Source organism: Neophocaena asiaeorientalis, unplaced genomic scaffold, assembly GCF_003031525.2.
Source record: "Neophocaena asiaeorientalis asiaeorientalis breed wild unplaced genomic scaffold, Neophocaena_asiaeorientalis_V1.1 scaffold171, whole genome shotgun sequence".
Taxonomy (NCBI): Eukaryota; Metazoa; Chordata; class Mammalia; order Artiodactyla; family Phocoenidae; genus Neophocaena; species Neophocaena asiaeorientalis.
Window position 1 is genome coordinate 5083060 of NW_020174013.1, and position 17586 is coordinate 5100645.

Below are 17586 nucleotides of genomic sequence, written 5' to 3' on the forward strand. Positions count from 1 at the left end.
CTTGGCAGCTTTATGTTCACTGGGCCAATAGAACAGCCATGCATTTTGGATATGAATTTGCTTTCCCTGCCAATGTTACCATCTGTGAATTTATGGAATGCCTTATTCTATGCATATTCCACAGAATGTTTCTCATTACTGAGAACTTGATTTTACTGCAAAAGAGGTTTCAGCAGTGGTCATGCCCATAGAATCATTGGTCTTATCATATAACCCATCATCCTGAAGGAGCTGGCCTGACAGAATAGTAAAGAAAAAAAAAAAAAAAAAAAAAAAAAAAATAGGCTAATAGAGACTCAGTTATGGTGCTAGTTGTGAAATAAATGCCATGAAATACTGGAGTACTAGCTTACATGATACAGATTCTAATTAGATCAGCAACCTATACATAGTGTTGTTTCTTCCATTCCATAGTGCATAGGTATAGGAATCAAGAAAAAGTGAGAGTGATTCTCATTGCTATTACACCTAATAATCCATCCATAGTTTTTTTCTGGACTGTTTGGGGCCTTAAATATCAGGAGAGAAAGGGTTTTATCAGGAGACATAATAATACCTCTATTGATTTCAGAGTTGAGACTGTCACCTGGACACTTTGGGCTCTGTATCACTGGACCAATAGGTGAAGAATGAGATACTGGGGATAACTGTTCCTGATAATTGAGGGTAAAAATGGATTTTTGCTATACAATGACTTTGTCTGAAATACTAGGGATTCTTTCAGATGCTTATTATTTCCATATCAAATGGTAAAAGTTAATGGAAAATCGAAGGGAAAAAAGGCCACTGACGATTCCAAATCTTCAGTTAATCACCAGGCAAAGAATTAGAACAATGTATGGTGCTGCCTTGACAGAAAATGGAATGGCCAGTGAAATTAGAAAGGTATAAGTATCAACTACAACTCCATGGCCATTTACAGTAAAAAGGATTGTAGCAGCTGTACATACCATCTTCTTTGCTTGTTACATACATAGCTAATTTATATACAGTAGCTAACTTATATCTGTATATATTAACTAATTCCCTTTTTACTCCCTCTTTTCTCTTATTATTGTGTATAAGGATTGTTGGGAGTTAATACTTATTAACTTTATTCTTAAAGTTAAATTTTTTCTTTAAAATTTATTCTTTAGCTTCTTATATATCCAAGTAGAACTCTGACGGAATAAGAGGAGTACTATCATTGCCCAGAGAGAGAGACAGGGACGGTTGGAATTTTGTGTCTAACCTTTTTGGGGATGAGGGTGAGTGCATCTTTGTACAAAGGACAGTTGATTCTTGTTAGAGCGTAAAGTCGTTCAAATGAGTAAATGAACTGAATAAGTAAACGGGTGAGCTGTATCTGTATCTAATCTTCTATCCTGTACTTTGTGATGTTGGGCTGGGACCCTGTGATGTACTAGAGCTAATACATACCAGAACACAAGAGCCAATTGTTAAATTTTCAGGAATTTTGACAGCTGGTTGTTAAATAGGTTAAATAGTCATTATTTAAAAATTAAATTACATAAACAAAACTAAATTATACTAAATAAAAGAAAATGAGGGACTTCCCTGGCAGGCCAGTGGTTAAGACATTGCGCTTCCACTGAAGGGGGTATGGGTTTGACCCTGGTCACGAACTAAGATCCCACCTGCCACATGGTGTGGACAAAAAAAAAGAAAAAGAAAATGAATACTCCAAACATCTCACTTCATAATTACTTTACTACATTTTACTATTATCTACTTTGAGATTATTTTGATCAATCGTATCAGTATTATATCTGAATAGTATCTTCATACTGTCGCATCATGTTTAATATTTTGCAATCAAATATGGTGGAAGTATTTTTACCATAAATATAGACAAGCTCTACAAATTTGGGCTTTCTCTTTTCTCCCAGAATCTAGTTGTTAATCTAGTTGTTAAACATCTATCAAGATGTCACTGGTTAGGACTTTGTAAATTACATTTTTCATTTGTCAATTACATTTTTCGTTTGTCAATTAACCATCTTAATAGGCTCTACCAACAGACGGCACCAGCAGGGGGAGATTAAAAGTCAGGAGGAGGAAAGAAAGAATTCCTTCCTGTTTGGTCAATATTCTGTTATCAGCACAGTGCCAATAAAAGCACTTCACCCTGGTTGCAGCAGTTGGCTCTAATCTTCAGCTTCTTTCAACACCCCCAGTACCACACAGGACTCCAAAGAGTATAGTTTGAACTCTTAGAGGTGGGATGAGAAAATATGCCCAATTCTCATTCAACATTTCACCTTTGATCCAGTCATTCAAGAAGAGACCCAGCTTACTTTTGACAGCTCTTACCTTAACTGAATTCTATTCAATCACAAATTATATATTCATTATTCATTATAATATGATATTTGATATACGATATTAGTAGAAGTTACATGCTAAACATACTCAGCCATAAATTTCCCAACTGTTGGTCCTCTCTTTCCCCTTCCTTCTGTTCCTGAGACTACTTCTCCAAACACATAGAATTATCCTATCTGGAGGTAATCACAAACAGTGTTATCTCTCCACCTGTTTATTACTGTCCTCATATTTCAAATAGAGCTTATGGATACCTCTCCTTCATTTACTTGAAACAATATCTGAAAAAGTAATTATAGAAGTTTATCAACATCAAGGGATTTATGTAAATATTTATAACCATTTTTCCATTAGTGAATATTTTAAATTACTGATAACTGGATCACACACCCACACAGTGACATAATCACATCATTTTTATTGTGAGGTACAATACTGAAAGTTGGGCCAGATGGTTTTGTTTTCTTTTCTTTTTCACTAAAATTTATACCTAGTTAGGAAAGACTTTTATGAGTTCCTACACTATGACCTCATTTATTTGTTGAACAACAATACAAAGGTAACAAAGAACAATCTTTTTTTTTGTCACGTGAAATGCCACGGTTTAGATTTAGAATTTTTCCTACTATAATGTCATTCAGTAACAGCGTGTTTGTGTACACACAGCCAGTAAGTGTAAGTCGATTTTTCTCTTTTTTCATATTGCTAACATTTATTACATTTGTTGATTAGCTATTCAGTCAGAAGCACGAACTGAAGTTGCTAAACTTCCATATTTTAAAAATGACTAATGTTAAATGTAATATAAATGAATTTCATGTTTTTAAAAGGACTACTCTTAAATATGATATAAACATATTCTTTACAGATGTAAAGAAATGCCAGCTTTCAGCAATACCCTGGACTTGTAAACACACGATGTAATTCACTCTTGTTTTCCTCATACCCCACTTTGAAATACTTTTTTCATGTTCTCAAATATAGAGCTTTATTAATATAATGGAAGACTCGTTAATATTAGGATAATTAGCATCCGTTCCTCTACCTTCAAAAGGATCTGAAACAAAATCACTCCGTATACACAACACTAATATAACAAGGCACTGAGATTCTAACTCCCAAAGAAAAGAATGGCTTGTTACCTGTGGTTCATGTAGATCAGGACAGAGCTGGTTAAACGCCTATAACTGATTTAAGAGGAGACTATAAAATTAAGAAGTTTTAATAATGCCTTCTTAAGTATTATGTTAAGACTCATAAGGAATGTCTGGGAAATAGAATAAAACTGAGCTAATTAAATAATCTTATGACCTGTTCTATTTGTATTTAGTCAAGATATCCAGAAATACCCCATGCATATCAAGTTAACGTGGTCATACTTATTGTCCATCAGTAAAATTATTTATTCCTAGGAGGTATTTTTTTCTTAAAGATATAAGGGAAAACTAGTATATTGTGAAGTTATAGGTCTGTGTTTTTTCCTTGATGTTTTTAATATGAAAAACTATCCTAGAATTCAGAAAATAGCTTGATTTACTATTACTGGTATTTTAATCATGGACACTCTTTGCTTATTACATGAATCTTTAAAGGGAAATTATATTTTAAGGTAAATTATATCTTTTAAGGTAAATTATGTATTCTATACTATGCAAATTACCATTTGGCAAAATTCACCTCTTTTTTGTTCTGCAAATTTCAACAAACATTTGTGGCTGGATAACACTACATTCAAGACATTATGCTTCATCAAGCCCCCCAAATTCCCTCATGTCTCTATAAAGACAATCTCTGCACACATACACAATCCCTCCTTGCCACCCAGCTTCAGTCAATGTTTAATCATCAATCTGTCCCCATAGTTTTTATTATCTCAGAATGTCACATAAATGGGATAATATATTATGCAAACATTTGAGTCTGGGCTTCTTTAACTTAATGTATTTAAGATTGATTCATATTGTTGCACGTATCAATAGTTCATTTCCTTAAACTGATGAACAGTAAATGGTTGACCACGTGGATATACCATAGTTTACTTACTCATTCACCAGTTGAAGGACATTTGGATTCTTCCCAGTTTTTGGTGAGGATGCATCAAGCATCTCTAAATGTCTGTGTATAGAATGTTTTGTGTGAACTTAAGTGTTCATTTCAGTTGGGACAGTACTTCAAAGTAGAACTGCTGGTTGTATGGTGATCGTCATGTGAACTTCATAAGAAATGATAAAGTAGCTGTGGAATATTATGCAGCCACTGAAACATTGACATATAACTATTGACATGAAGAGATGATCACAGAATGTTTTTAATGGAACATTTTTTGACATACTTGTAGATCTGTATGCAGTTGTAATAGATATTCTAGAGAGGGCCCATGTACCCTTTACCTAATTTTTACCAATGGTAACATCCTACAAAACTGTAATCCTATGTATTATCCAGAATATTGACATTGACATAGTCAAGATGCAGAACAGTTCCATCACCTCAAGAATCCCTGCTGTTGCCCTTTAATAGCCACACCCCACTCCTCCTCCCACTCCGAATCCCTGGCAACTACCAATCCATACCTTATAATTTTGTCATTTCAAGATTACTATATAAATGGAATCACATAGTATGTAATATTTGGGATTTTATTTTTTTTACCCAGCATAATTCTTTTGGATTCATCCAAGATGGTATGCATATTAATAGTAAATTTTTTAGTAAAATATCAAGTTATAAAACGCTATGCATAAATTACTCCCATTTTCTATAAACTATAGATTTCTCTACCCAAAAATATGTGTTATAGAGCAAAATGATAATAGTACATAGGAGTAATGACAGCAAATAGGAATGTCTGTATTCTTTTCATTGTACTTCTCATATTTATGACTATGTGCAAGACTCAGTGAGAAAAATATATAACTATAAAAAGGCAGACAAGGGGAGTTTCAAGGGAGATGTTTAGTTCCATGTGGTTACTGGATGTTTAACACAGTGGGTTTCATGGTTTTCATTTTCAGATAAAAAGAAAATACATTAGTTCTTTTGAAGTAGAAGACATCTCTATGTCATTAAATTCTGAAACGAATATGTCATGTGAATTCTTATATAGGGGAAACTAAGCTATCAATGTACAATGTGTTTAGCAGATATTTAGCAAAGGATGCAAAATGTTCCTGACATGTTCTTTTTTCAACCCTCTATGAGATCCAAGGAACTAACATTAAACTATAAACTAGTGCTGTCTTAGCTAGATTCTTATATCTATCTTCTCCCAACTATTACTTGTCTTTTAGACATTTTCCTACTCTGACCCTTTATTAATAGGAAAGGACAAAAGAAAGTGAGGTAGTCTAGTCCAAATTTGAAAAATAGGCCAAGAGATCTGATCAAAGGGTTTCTATAAAGCAGGCTGCCTGACAGTATCAAACTTTAATGAAACTTATGACTTGTCCTTCTCCTAATTTGACCTGATAATTGAAATGAATTACTTAAAATCTGTTTACCACTATGTTTCTATTTCTTAAATACAATATTAGAAAATACTATTGTGATATCCTATTCTGCTTAGAAATGTTTTTAAGAAAAATAAGAATCCTGGAATTTCTTGCTGATAGTGATCACATTTTTCTGGGAAATTATAAAAATAATTTTAAGACCACATATTCTTTTTTAGTAATAATTCGCTACTATCACAACAGTAGACTTCATGACTGTGCCAGCTGCATTGTCAACAAGCAAGAAAGCTACCAGATGCCCCTCATGGCATCTGAGTGTTGAGGTCTCAGCTCTTAGTAATTGTCTAAGGAATGAAGCAATGCTAGGGCTGGATTTATAAAGACTAAATATGTAAAGTAGCTGCCATTATAATAACAGAGAGCTGTCTAGTTATTAAGTTTTCAGATTAGCATTCCTAATAAGGCATTATAGGGCAATGTTAAGGAAAAAATAAGTTGTATTTGAAAATGTCATCAAAGAGAATTAAAAACATTTTCAGTGAATAATTGCTAAGAAGACTGTGAGCTATGCAGGCTCTGTAGCATTGTATAATTAGCTAACTCTATTAGCCACCGAATATCTAAATGCAAAAGAATACATTAGCTACCAAAACAAGAGGGTGGAAAGCTGGTGAATGCCTCACATGCACAATTATGAAATTGGTTTTTACAAATGCCACACATAGATGTAAAGGTCTTGTTCCCCGATATGTGCTTACACTAGGTTATATGTTCTGTTCATTCCTAAACTTTGTGTTTAAGACAGCGTTGCTTAGGTAGAAATCAAGAACTAGGAACTATGCCCAATAGTGAAGAATACTTTCTCAGATTTAAACCGTGTCTCTCCCAGCTACAACATAAACCACTACTAACCAAAAATTATAAGGCAAATCTTGTGTTCTAAAAGAAAAATTTTAGTCACAATAACTTTCATGCACAATATAAACAGAGTTCAAGCACAACTCTTACTGAGCTGAGTTTGCACCCAACCCACTATAGCATGACGTTTCCACATACCTCCTCCCTTCATTTGCTGAGGAAGCTGTACCTGTCTCATTCCAGTTCTAAGGTTTATTCACAGAGCACCTTTGACTTGCTCATGGTAGATGGTTCAACCTTCATCTTGACTTCCTCTCCCCATTCCAAGATGAGCAAAATAAAACGGAAAAGTTGAACAGTGTCCCCCCTAAAATTCATGTCCATCGGTGCTTTGGAATGTGATTTTATTTGGAAATAGGATTTTTGCAGATGTAGTTAGTTAAATTAAGATGAGGTCATGGTGGATTACGGTGAGTCCTAAACCTAATGACTGATGTCCTTAAAAGAAGAGGAGAGGACACACAGAAAGACACAAAGGGAAGAAGGCCAGGTGACTATGGAGGCAGAGATTAGAGGGGTGCAGCTACAAGCTACAGAACACCAAAAATTGCTGGCAGTCACAAAAAGCTAGGAGAAGAGTATGGAACAGATTCTCCTTCAGTGCCTCTAGAAGGAACCAACCTTACCCACACCTTCATTTTGGACTTTGGGCCTTCTGAACTGTGAGAGACTAAATGTCGGTTGTTTTCAGCTACCAGTTTGTGATAATTTGTCATGCCAGCCCTAGGAAATAATACGGAAGGTAAAAGAATTGATTTGAGAATAAAATTGAGTGGGTCAAATAGTCACAGCTTTCTTTGCTCACTTAATTTCCATATTGTGATACCACCTAGCTTCTACTTCATCAGGCCCTTCTACTGTCATTCCATCTTTTAATTATCCAAAGTCTGTACCTTAACAGTGGTATGTATAGCTCCTAAATTCACACTTTCTCTTTCCCTCACTGTACGAGAACTTCTATTCCTTCAGTGCAGAACATGCATTCCCTCTCTAAATTATATTTATATTTTACCTATGACAAAACAAAAGAAAAAATAGTATGACTTCTAGGGGATACACATACCACTTTTCTCTATAAAAAAGCTGAATAATACTACAAACGTAGTTTTAAAATCAAGGTTTAAATTAAACCATATAAAGTGAACATTCTGTCATTTGATAAATACTGAAAATATGGTTTGTAATGGCCACATGATATTTCATCCCGCAGATGCACCACAGTTTAACTATTCAGTTATCATGGTAATATTAGGTAGGGATCGTTTTGCCCAATGTCAATGATGAAGTAATGACCAACTTCACACATTAATCTTCGACCCCATAGCTCATGTTTTCCGTAGTATACAATCCTAAAAGTTGCATTTCTGATTCAAAGGGTATGAACAATTTTAACGCACTTGATCTGTGCTGCCAAATTTTATTTGAGAAATGTTGCACCAAGTAGACTCCCCACTGACAGTTATCTATGCCTCCTTATCAGTGAATGCAATTTAATGATATACATTAATATGCAAATGATATTTTACTGGTGTTGACAATTCAGTTTTTTCTCTTTTCTTGATCAATATGGCTAGAAGTTTTAATAATCTTTTAAAAATTTTTTTTGACTTTGTTGACTTTCTTTTCCGTTTTCTCTATCATTGACTTCTACTCTAATTTGTGTTATTTCTTTTATCTACTTACTTGGCTTTAATATGCTCTTCTTTTTTATTTCTTAAGGCAGAAACTTATGTCACTGAAGTATAAAAATCATTCCTTTTATATGCATTTAAACGTATGTATTTTCCTCTAAGCACCGTTTTAACCGCATCCACAAAATTTGGTATGTCTTACTTTGATTATAGTTCAGATTAAAATATTTTCTAAATCTCCTTGTAATTTATTTTTGACCCAGGGATTATTTAGAAGTATGTTGTCTAATTTCCAGATATTTGAGGATTTTCTAGGCATCTCATTTTTATTTAGTCTAACTTAATTCTGCTAATGGTTGGAGAATATAATCTTCATGATTCTGACCCTCTGAAGTTTCTTGAGGCTTATTTTGTTGTCCAGCATATACTCTATCTTGATAAATGTTTTATGTGCAATGATCTCTATTTGTCACGGTTATGGTAAGAGGGAAACCATTTATCTGTTGTAACTAGCATAGAAACTTCTAGTTCCCATCCTTAGTTTTGTTTAATAATTTACAATGAAACTCAGAAAATCTATGCAGTGATTCTGCTATAAAGTCTTAACAGATTCAGAATATTTTCTGTATCCTAAGTGAACATTTTACATAGTATAAGAAGACTGAACAAAATATGATAGATATTTAAAATAGGAGTTTTTGTTTTTCAAAAAAAAATTGTAGGGCTTCCCTGGTGGTGCAGTGGTTGAAAGTCCGCCTGCCGATGCAGGGGACGCGGGTTCGTGCCCCGGTCCGGGAAGATCCCACATGCCGCGGAGCGGCTAGGCCCGTGAGCCATGGCCGCTGAGCCTGCGCGTCCGGAGCCTGTGCTCCGCAACGGGAAAGGCCACAGCAGTGAGAGGCCCGCGTACCTCAAAAAAAAGAGGCCCGCGTACCGCAAAAAAAAAAAAAAAAAATTGTAGTTTGGCTAATACACCTCATAGTAAGACCCTGTATCTTGGAGTCTTTCTCAAGATGCATCTGAATCTTTCTTATGACTGAATAGTATTCCATGCTATTTGCGACTACATGGATGGATCTTGAGGGTATTATTCTAAGTAAAATAAGACCAACAAAGAAAGACAAATACCATCTGATTTCACTCATTTGTGAAATATAAAAACAAACAAACAAAATAAATACACAACCAAAACCAAGCAAACACGAGATACTGAGAATAGAGTAAGGCTTGCAAGAGGGGAATGGGCAGAGGGGAGGGGGGAAGGGCAAAATGGGTAAAGGGCACATGGTGTCAGATGGAAACTAAATTTTTGGTACTAAGCACGCTGTAGTGCATACAGAAGTAGAAATATAATGTTGTACACATGAAGCATAATGTTATATAAGCCAGTGTTACCTCAATAAAAAGAAATTTTAAAAAATATATACATATGAATTTTTTATTGCAAGTTTCTAATTGGCTTAGTTGCCCAAAATAAAGTAGCTCAGAGTAATTTGGGATTATAAGTATGAGCTAGTTCTTTGAAATCATGTTTGTATCAGGAAAAATTACTTCCACACTAGCTCAATTTTTATTACTGTTACTATTTAGTATTTGGACCCGATAGATTTTTACTGAAATTGATGGATATCAAATTGGCCTTTTTTTCCTTTCACACACTCTGCCAGTATGTAAAATACTTCTGTAGTAGGCTGAGTTTTTTCATAGTCAGTATTTTATTTTATAAGAAGTAATACATATATATTCTATATATTCTCTATCTATATCTTCTATATATTGAATATATATATTTGAGAGAAAAAATTAGTTAATGACAATAACATAAACATAGTGACAATAAATATAAACTGTTCTTAGAATATCAAATTATATAGATGTGGTTGGTGTATAAGGCAACTAATTGCATATTGAATGACAGACAGACTGGATAGAAGTCTTTACAGCATATTTACCAGATGATGACATACCTGAACAAAAAAAGATTACCTGTATCAATTTTACAGGATCCATCCTGTCTGATAAAAAGGATTAAGAAATATAGTTCTACCTGGGGATTCCGGTTATGTGAATACTATGTCTATAAGCCACCGAACAAAACTCCGAGGCAGAACAAGTGTTAATTATTCACAGCATATAGATGTTCTTCCTTCATAAAATTTAAGGAAATTGCTCTATTCTATTTTTGCTCAGAAGTTCTTGTAGGGAATACAATTTGTTCTTAATTTCAAATTCATTCCTCCTAATTACCCTCAAAGGAAATCGATGTCACTATTTTATTTTTATAGTTGGTGGGAAAAGAATCGACCAGATTAACTGACTTGAGAGTCCAACAATAGTTCCAGTGAGAACGCTGAATGGGAGAAAAAGGAGCAGTCATCCAGGGTGCCAGCCTTTGAAAAGTGCTAAACGGGAAGCTCAGGGGGGAGCTGAGCAAGAACCATGCAAAGGTTTTCAGTTCAGTCCCTGCATGAGTTCATTTACTTTGCTCCCTTCTACAATCTGTACCTTAACTTTGGCTAGTGAGTCCCAAATCCACTTGGGAAAGTCAAAGACGATTGTACAAAGAAATCTAGAAAAGTGACTCAATATATGTTCATTACTTTGCCAGGAGCATGTCTTCATGTAGAAGAGAGAGAAATATAAGGTAATTAAGAAGTTACCTGGACCTTGAGATCAACTACTCTCCCAGCAGCTCAAATCTTAGTTCTTCTATTTATAGGTAGATACTACAAACAGTATTTCATCCTTATCTCTAAAATAATACCTACTTTAAAGGCTTTGTATGTGACATTAATAATAATTTAAGTAAATCTTCTTACACATTTCATGAAACAAAATAAATATCAATAGTATTTTCTATTATTTTGGCTATTAGGGCTGCCTATCATCGCCACATACATATAAGATGCCTCTCATCTGAAACACTTACTTCCTGCCGTCATTAGCAGTATACCAAACAAGGAAGATGCAAGCGTTTGCATACCACTCTATTTTTCAACACTGCAACTTCTCCCAGGACTTCAGTGACAACAGGAGTAATACTCAGGGAATGCAATCTAACCCACCCAACACTGCCACCAACCACACAAAAACCTATCTGAGCCTGGCTTTATGCTTTGGATCACCTGGGACGAAGAGTAACCACAATGTATGACTATCAGTTTGCATAGAGTAATTCTGATAATTCATTCACTGGGTGATGTCACCGGTGTTCATTGCATTTCTGTGGCTGTTGTGTCCTAATTCCACAGTGTTTCTAGTTAGTTAGTGGGGAATGGCAGCTCCAACTCAATCAAACGTGTACTCAGATGCACCTGTAAGATTCAGTCTATCAATGGTGCTCTCAAAAATATGTATAATTGCCACAGCATAACGTTAGGATTTTCTTATTTGGGGAACATCTATGACAGTTTGGGCTTTTTATTCTTTCCCACATGCTCTCTGATTTCACTGTGAACATTTGTGATGAATGACAAGAATGAGAAAGTGCCCATTTAATGTCCTCACAACTGCCTTTCATATGCAGAACCGCATTACTAGCTAATAAGTGACATCCTTTGACATACTGGTGTTTGTTTTCATTTCACACACAGAATGAGAAACAGATGACATAAAATATTTTTAAAAAACTGAGACATGGGAACAGATGTCAGCAAATAGCCTTCAGTACTGTGAATCCTAAACCAGTTTCTCATTCAAATTTTACCTTCTTTATAGACTTCACCATCTAGGAAAATGACCTGCAAATGCCCAAGTCAGCATATTTCTCTCAGGGGGCATCTCATTTACATCCTTTTAATTGGCTCTTGGGTACATTTTGGTACTTGTGACAGTTTATTCCTTGTTTTAATTATTTTCTATTAGAGCATTCTGATGTAATGTGCTTTGGGCTGTTTATATGTTGCAAGATGTTCATTTGCAACATAATTGAGCTCATAGTTTTTTATGTCCCCTGAGTGAAGGTTAGACTTTGAAGTTTGGAGAATTATAGCACTTCTACTGATTGCCTCACAAATTGAATATATATACAACAATTGTGTATAATTCAAAGTATGGCAATAAAAAATTGTATAAATATTTCACAGGACATGTGAAGTGAAATCTATTATTTCCTCCTAAACATACTCATACTGGATATCTACTGTGGTGAATCTCTCTCATTCATAACAGAAGAGAAGGCAAGAAAATCACAAAGGAATTAATTGGAAAGATGGGCCCTGGAAAGCTGAGAATAAGTTCTGACTGCACAGTTTCTAGCTTATGGTTCAGGGCAAGTTCTTAATCTCCTAAGCCTAAATTACCTCATATGTAAGATAGACATGATAACACAGGATCACTTTGAGAAGCAGAAGAATTTGTGTATACGAAATTCTTTTTTTTTTTAATTTTTAAATTTTTTTTTATATTTTAAAACATCATTCATGTGTAATCATTTATTGGACATCTTCAAAGATTGTATCCAAATGTGGGATGTCAAAAAGGATCCAAAAATCTTCTGGTAGCCTTTGCCTGATGTTTATGTAAAAGTGCATTTGAAAATGTCCTCTGTAGGAGTACCTTTCAAAACTTTATGCACATGCAGATTACCTCCAGATTCTGGTTCAGCGGGTCGACGATGGGTCCTATGATTCAACACAGCTCAAAATATGAGCCAGGATCTGTGACTGCCTTTGAACCCTTGTCCCTGGTCCATAGCAATGAGATAAGGAGCCTGTACCAGAAGATGAATCAACACGATGATTCCTTAATAAAGAAAGTCTAGTTATGGAAAAATGTCAGCTGTACAAAACAGAGTACTTGGTGATGCAGATAATTTCCATCTGGCCAAAACTCCTTATCTCAGTGAGAACTGGGAAACAATCAGTTCCGTCAGGCACTTTGAGTAGCACTGTTTAGACTGATACAGGGGAAAGCATTTAAAATGTCACTTCATTTTTCGTTTGTTGTAAAATCAATGTCAATCTGAAGGCTCTAAAGCAATGGTGCTTTGGGAAAAAGCGCTATTATATAATGATTAATCAGCAAAATGTTGGCCTCTAAGAGCTCTGAGTCAAAATTCCTGTTCTGCCACTTATTAGCAGTACGATTAGGCAAATTTTTTTTTTTTTTTTTTTTGCGGTACGCGGGCCTCTCACTGTTGTGGCCTCTCCCGTTGCGGAGCACAGGCTCCGGACGCGCAGGCTCAGCGGCCATGGCTCACGGGCCCAGCCGCTCCGCGGCATGTGGGATCTTCCCGGACCGGGGCACGAACCCGCGTCCCCTGCATCGGCAGGCGGACTCTCAACCACTGCGCCACCAGGGAAGCCCAGGCAAATTTTTAACTTCTCTAAACCTCATTTTTCTCAGCTGCAAAATGAAAATAATGATACTTATCTTCCTAGATAACTTTCTCATTAATTTACCCTTTCAACAAATATGCATTGCATTCTAAATAATGGGGTTAGTAGAAGTGATTTAGACAAAGTTCCTAGTAGAAGCAGGACTGTGGTCATGATCACATGAGAAAATAAATATGAAAGAACTTGGCAGTAACCATTCCTTTCCCATCTCCAACATACACCCAAACTCCCAATTATGGACAAGGTGAATTATGCTAGACCTTTAATACTATTATGAAAACAAAATCTGAGATAATGAAACAACATCTAATAGGCAGTATTATATTAAAGGCATATTCTTTGAGGGCAAGCTGAGCAGTCTAAAGCCTAGATTTAACGGACTTTAAACTATGAAATATTGGGTATGTTACTTAACCCCCCTAATTTAAATTTCCTCCTCTCAACACAAGGATGATAAGTTATATTTCATAGTACTGTTCAGAAATAACTGATAATGTAAAGACCTTGGTGCACAGAAAGCACTCAAAAACTTGTAGCTCTTTAATTACTAAGGGCCCAATTCTGTATTAGACTACTTAGAGAAAGTTGGCATGGATTGTTGTAACCTTGATAGTTTGCTCCCCAAAGAAAAGGACTGTACATGATTTCCAATATATTTCTAATGCACATGTTAGATCATGACACTAATATTTATTCAACATTTGTTTAAAGAAAAGGAGAGGACGAGGGGAAGATGGCGGAAGAGTAAGACACGGAGATCACCTTCCTCCCCACAGATACACCAGAAATACATCTACACGTGGAACAACTCCTACATAACACCTACTGAATGCTGGCAGAAGACCTCAGACCTCCCAAAAGGCAAGAAACTCCCCACATACCTGGGTAGGGCAAAAGAAAAAAGAATAAACAGAGACAAAAGGATAGGGACGGGACCTGCTCCAGTGGGAGGGAGCCGTGAAGGAGGAAAGGTTTCCACACACTAGTAAGTCCCTTCACGGGCGGAGACTGCGGGTGGCGGAGGGGGGAAAGCTTCGGAGCCCCGGAGGAGAGTACAGCAACAGGGGTGCGGAGGGCAAAGCGGAGAGATTCCTGCAAAGATAATCGGTGCCGAGCGGCACTCACCAGCCCGAGAGGCTTGTCTGCTCACCTGCTAGGGTGGGCGGGGCTGGGAGCTGAGGCTCCGGCTTCGGTTCTGAGCGCAGGGAGAGGACTGGGGTTGGCGGCGTGAACACAGCCTGCAGGGGGTTAGTGCACCACGGCTGGCTGGGAGGGAGTCCGGGGAAAAGTCTGGACCTGCCGAAGAGGCAAGAGACTTTTTCTTCCCTCTTTGTTTCCTGGTGCGGCGACGAGAGGGGATTAAGATCGCTGCTTAAAGGAGCACCAGAGACAGGCGCGAGCTGCAGCTAAAAGCACAGACCCCAGAGACGGGCATTAGACGCTAAGACTGCTGCTGCAACCAACAGGAAGCCTGTGTGCGAGCACAGGTCACTATCCACAGCCCCCTTCCAGGGAGCCTGTGCAGCCCGCCACTGCCAGGGTCCCGGGATCCAGATAGTTGAAAACTTCCCTAATATGGGAAAGGAAATAGTTAATCAAGTCCAGGAAGCACAGAGAGTCCCATACAGGATAAATCCAAGGAGAAATACGCCAAGACACATATTAATCAAACTGTCAAAAATTAAATACAAAGAAAACATATTAAAAGCAGCAAGGGAAAAACAACAAATAACACACAATGAAATCCCCATAAGGTTAACAGCTGATCTTTCAGCAGAAACTCTGCAAGCCAGAAGGGACTGGCAGGACATATTTGAAGTGATGAAGGAAAAAAACCTACAACCAAGATTACTCCACTCAGCAAGGATCTCATTCAGATTTGGAAAAATTAAAACCTTTACAGACAAGCAAAAGCTGAGAGAGTTTAGCACCACCAAATCAGCTTTACAGCAAATGCTAAAGCAACCTCTCTAGGTAGGAAACACAAGAGAAGGAAAAGACCTACAATAACAAACCCAAAAAAATAAAAAAATGGTAATAGGAACATACATATCGATAATTACCTTAAATGTAAATGGATTAAGTGCTCCCACCAAAATACACAGATTGGCTGAATGGATAAAAAAACAAGACCCATATATACACTGTCTACAAAAGACCCACTTCAGACCTACAGACACATACAGCCTGAAAGGGGATGGAAAAAGATATTCCATGCAAATGGAAACCAAAAGAAAGATGGAGTAGCAATTCTCATATCAAACAAAATAGACTTTAAAATAAAGACTATTAGAAGAGACAAAGAAGGACACTACATAATATCAAGGGACTGATCCAAGAAGAAGATATAAAAATTGTAAATATTTATGCACCCAACATAGGAGCATCTCAGTACATAAGGCAAATGCTAACAGCCATAGAAGGGGAAGTTGACAGTAATACATTCATAGTAGGGGACTTTAACACCCCACTTTCACCAATGGACTGATCATCCAAAATGAAAATAAATAAGGAAACACAAACTTTAAATGACACATTAAACAAGACGGACTTAATTGATATTTATAGGACATTCCATCCACAAACAACAGAATACACATTTTTCTCAAGTGCTCATGGAACATTCTCCAGGATAGATCATATCCTGGGTCACAAATCAAGCCTTGGTAAATTTAAGAAAATTGAAATTGTATCAAGTATCTTTACCGACCACAACACTATGAGACTAGGTATCAATTATAGGAAAAGATCTGTAAAAAATGCAAACACATGGAGGCTAAACAATCTACTATTTAATAACGAAGTGATCACAGAATAAATAAAAGAGGAAATAAAAAAATATCTAGAAACAAATGACAATGGAGACACGATGATCCAAAAACTATGGGATGCAGCGTAACCAGTTCTAAGAGGGAAGTTTATAGCAATACAATGCTACCTTAAGAAACAGGAAACATCTCGAATAAACAACCTAACCTTGCACCTAAAGCAATTAGAGAAAGAAGAACAAAACACCCCAACGTTAGCAGAAGGAAAGAAATCATAAAGATCAGATCAGAAATAAATGAAAAAGAAATGAAGGAAACGATAGCAAAGATCAATAAAACTAGAAGCTGGTTCTGTGAGGAGATAAACAAAAACAAAATACTAGCAAACAGAGTCCAACAGCACATTAAAAGGATCATACACCATGATCAAGTGGGGTTTATTCCAGGAATGCAAGGATTCTTCGATATACGCAAAACATACAACATGATACACCATATTAACACATTTAAGGAGAAAAACCATATGATTATCTCAATAGATGCAGAGAAAGCTTTCAACAAAATTCAACACCCATTTATGATAAAAACCCTGCAGAAAGTAGGCATAGAGGGAACTTTCCTCAACATAATAAAGGCCATATATGAGAAACCCACAGCCAACATCGTCCTCAATGGTGAAAAACTGAAAGCATTTCCACAAAGATGAGGAACAAGACAAGGATGCCCAGTCTCACCACTCTTATTCAACATAGCTTTGGAAGTTTTCGCCACAGCAATCAGAGAAGAAAAGGAAATAAAAGGAATCCAAATTGGAAAAGAAGTAAAGCTGTCACTGTTTGCAGATGACATGATACTATACAGAAAGAATCCTAAAGATGCTACCAGAAAACTACTAGAGCTAATCAATAATGAAACTTAAAAGCTTTTGCACAGCAAAGGAAACCATAAACAAGACCAAAAGACAACCCTCCGAATCGGAGAAAATATTTGCAAATGAAGCAACTAACAAGGATTAATCTCCAAAATTTATAAGCAGTTCATGCAGCTCAATAACAAAAAAACAAACAACCCAATCCTAAAATGGGCAGAAGACCTAAATAGACATTTCTGCAAAGAAGATATACAGACTGCCAACAAACACATGAAAGAATGC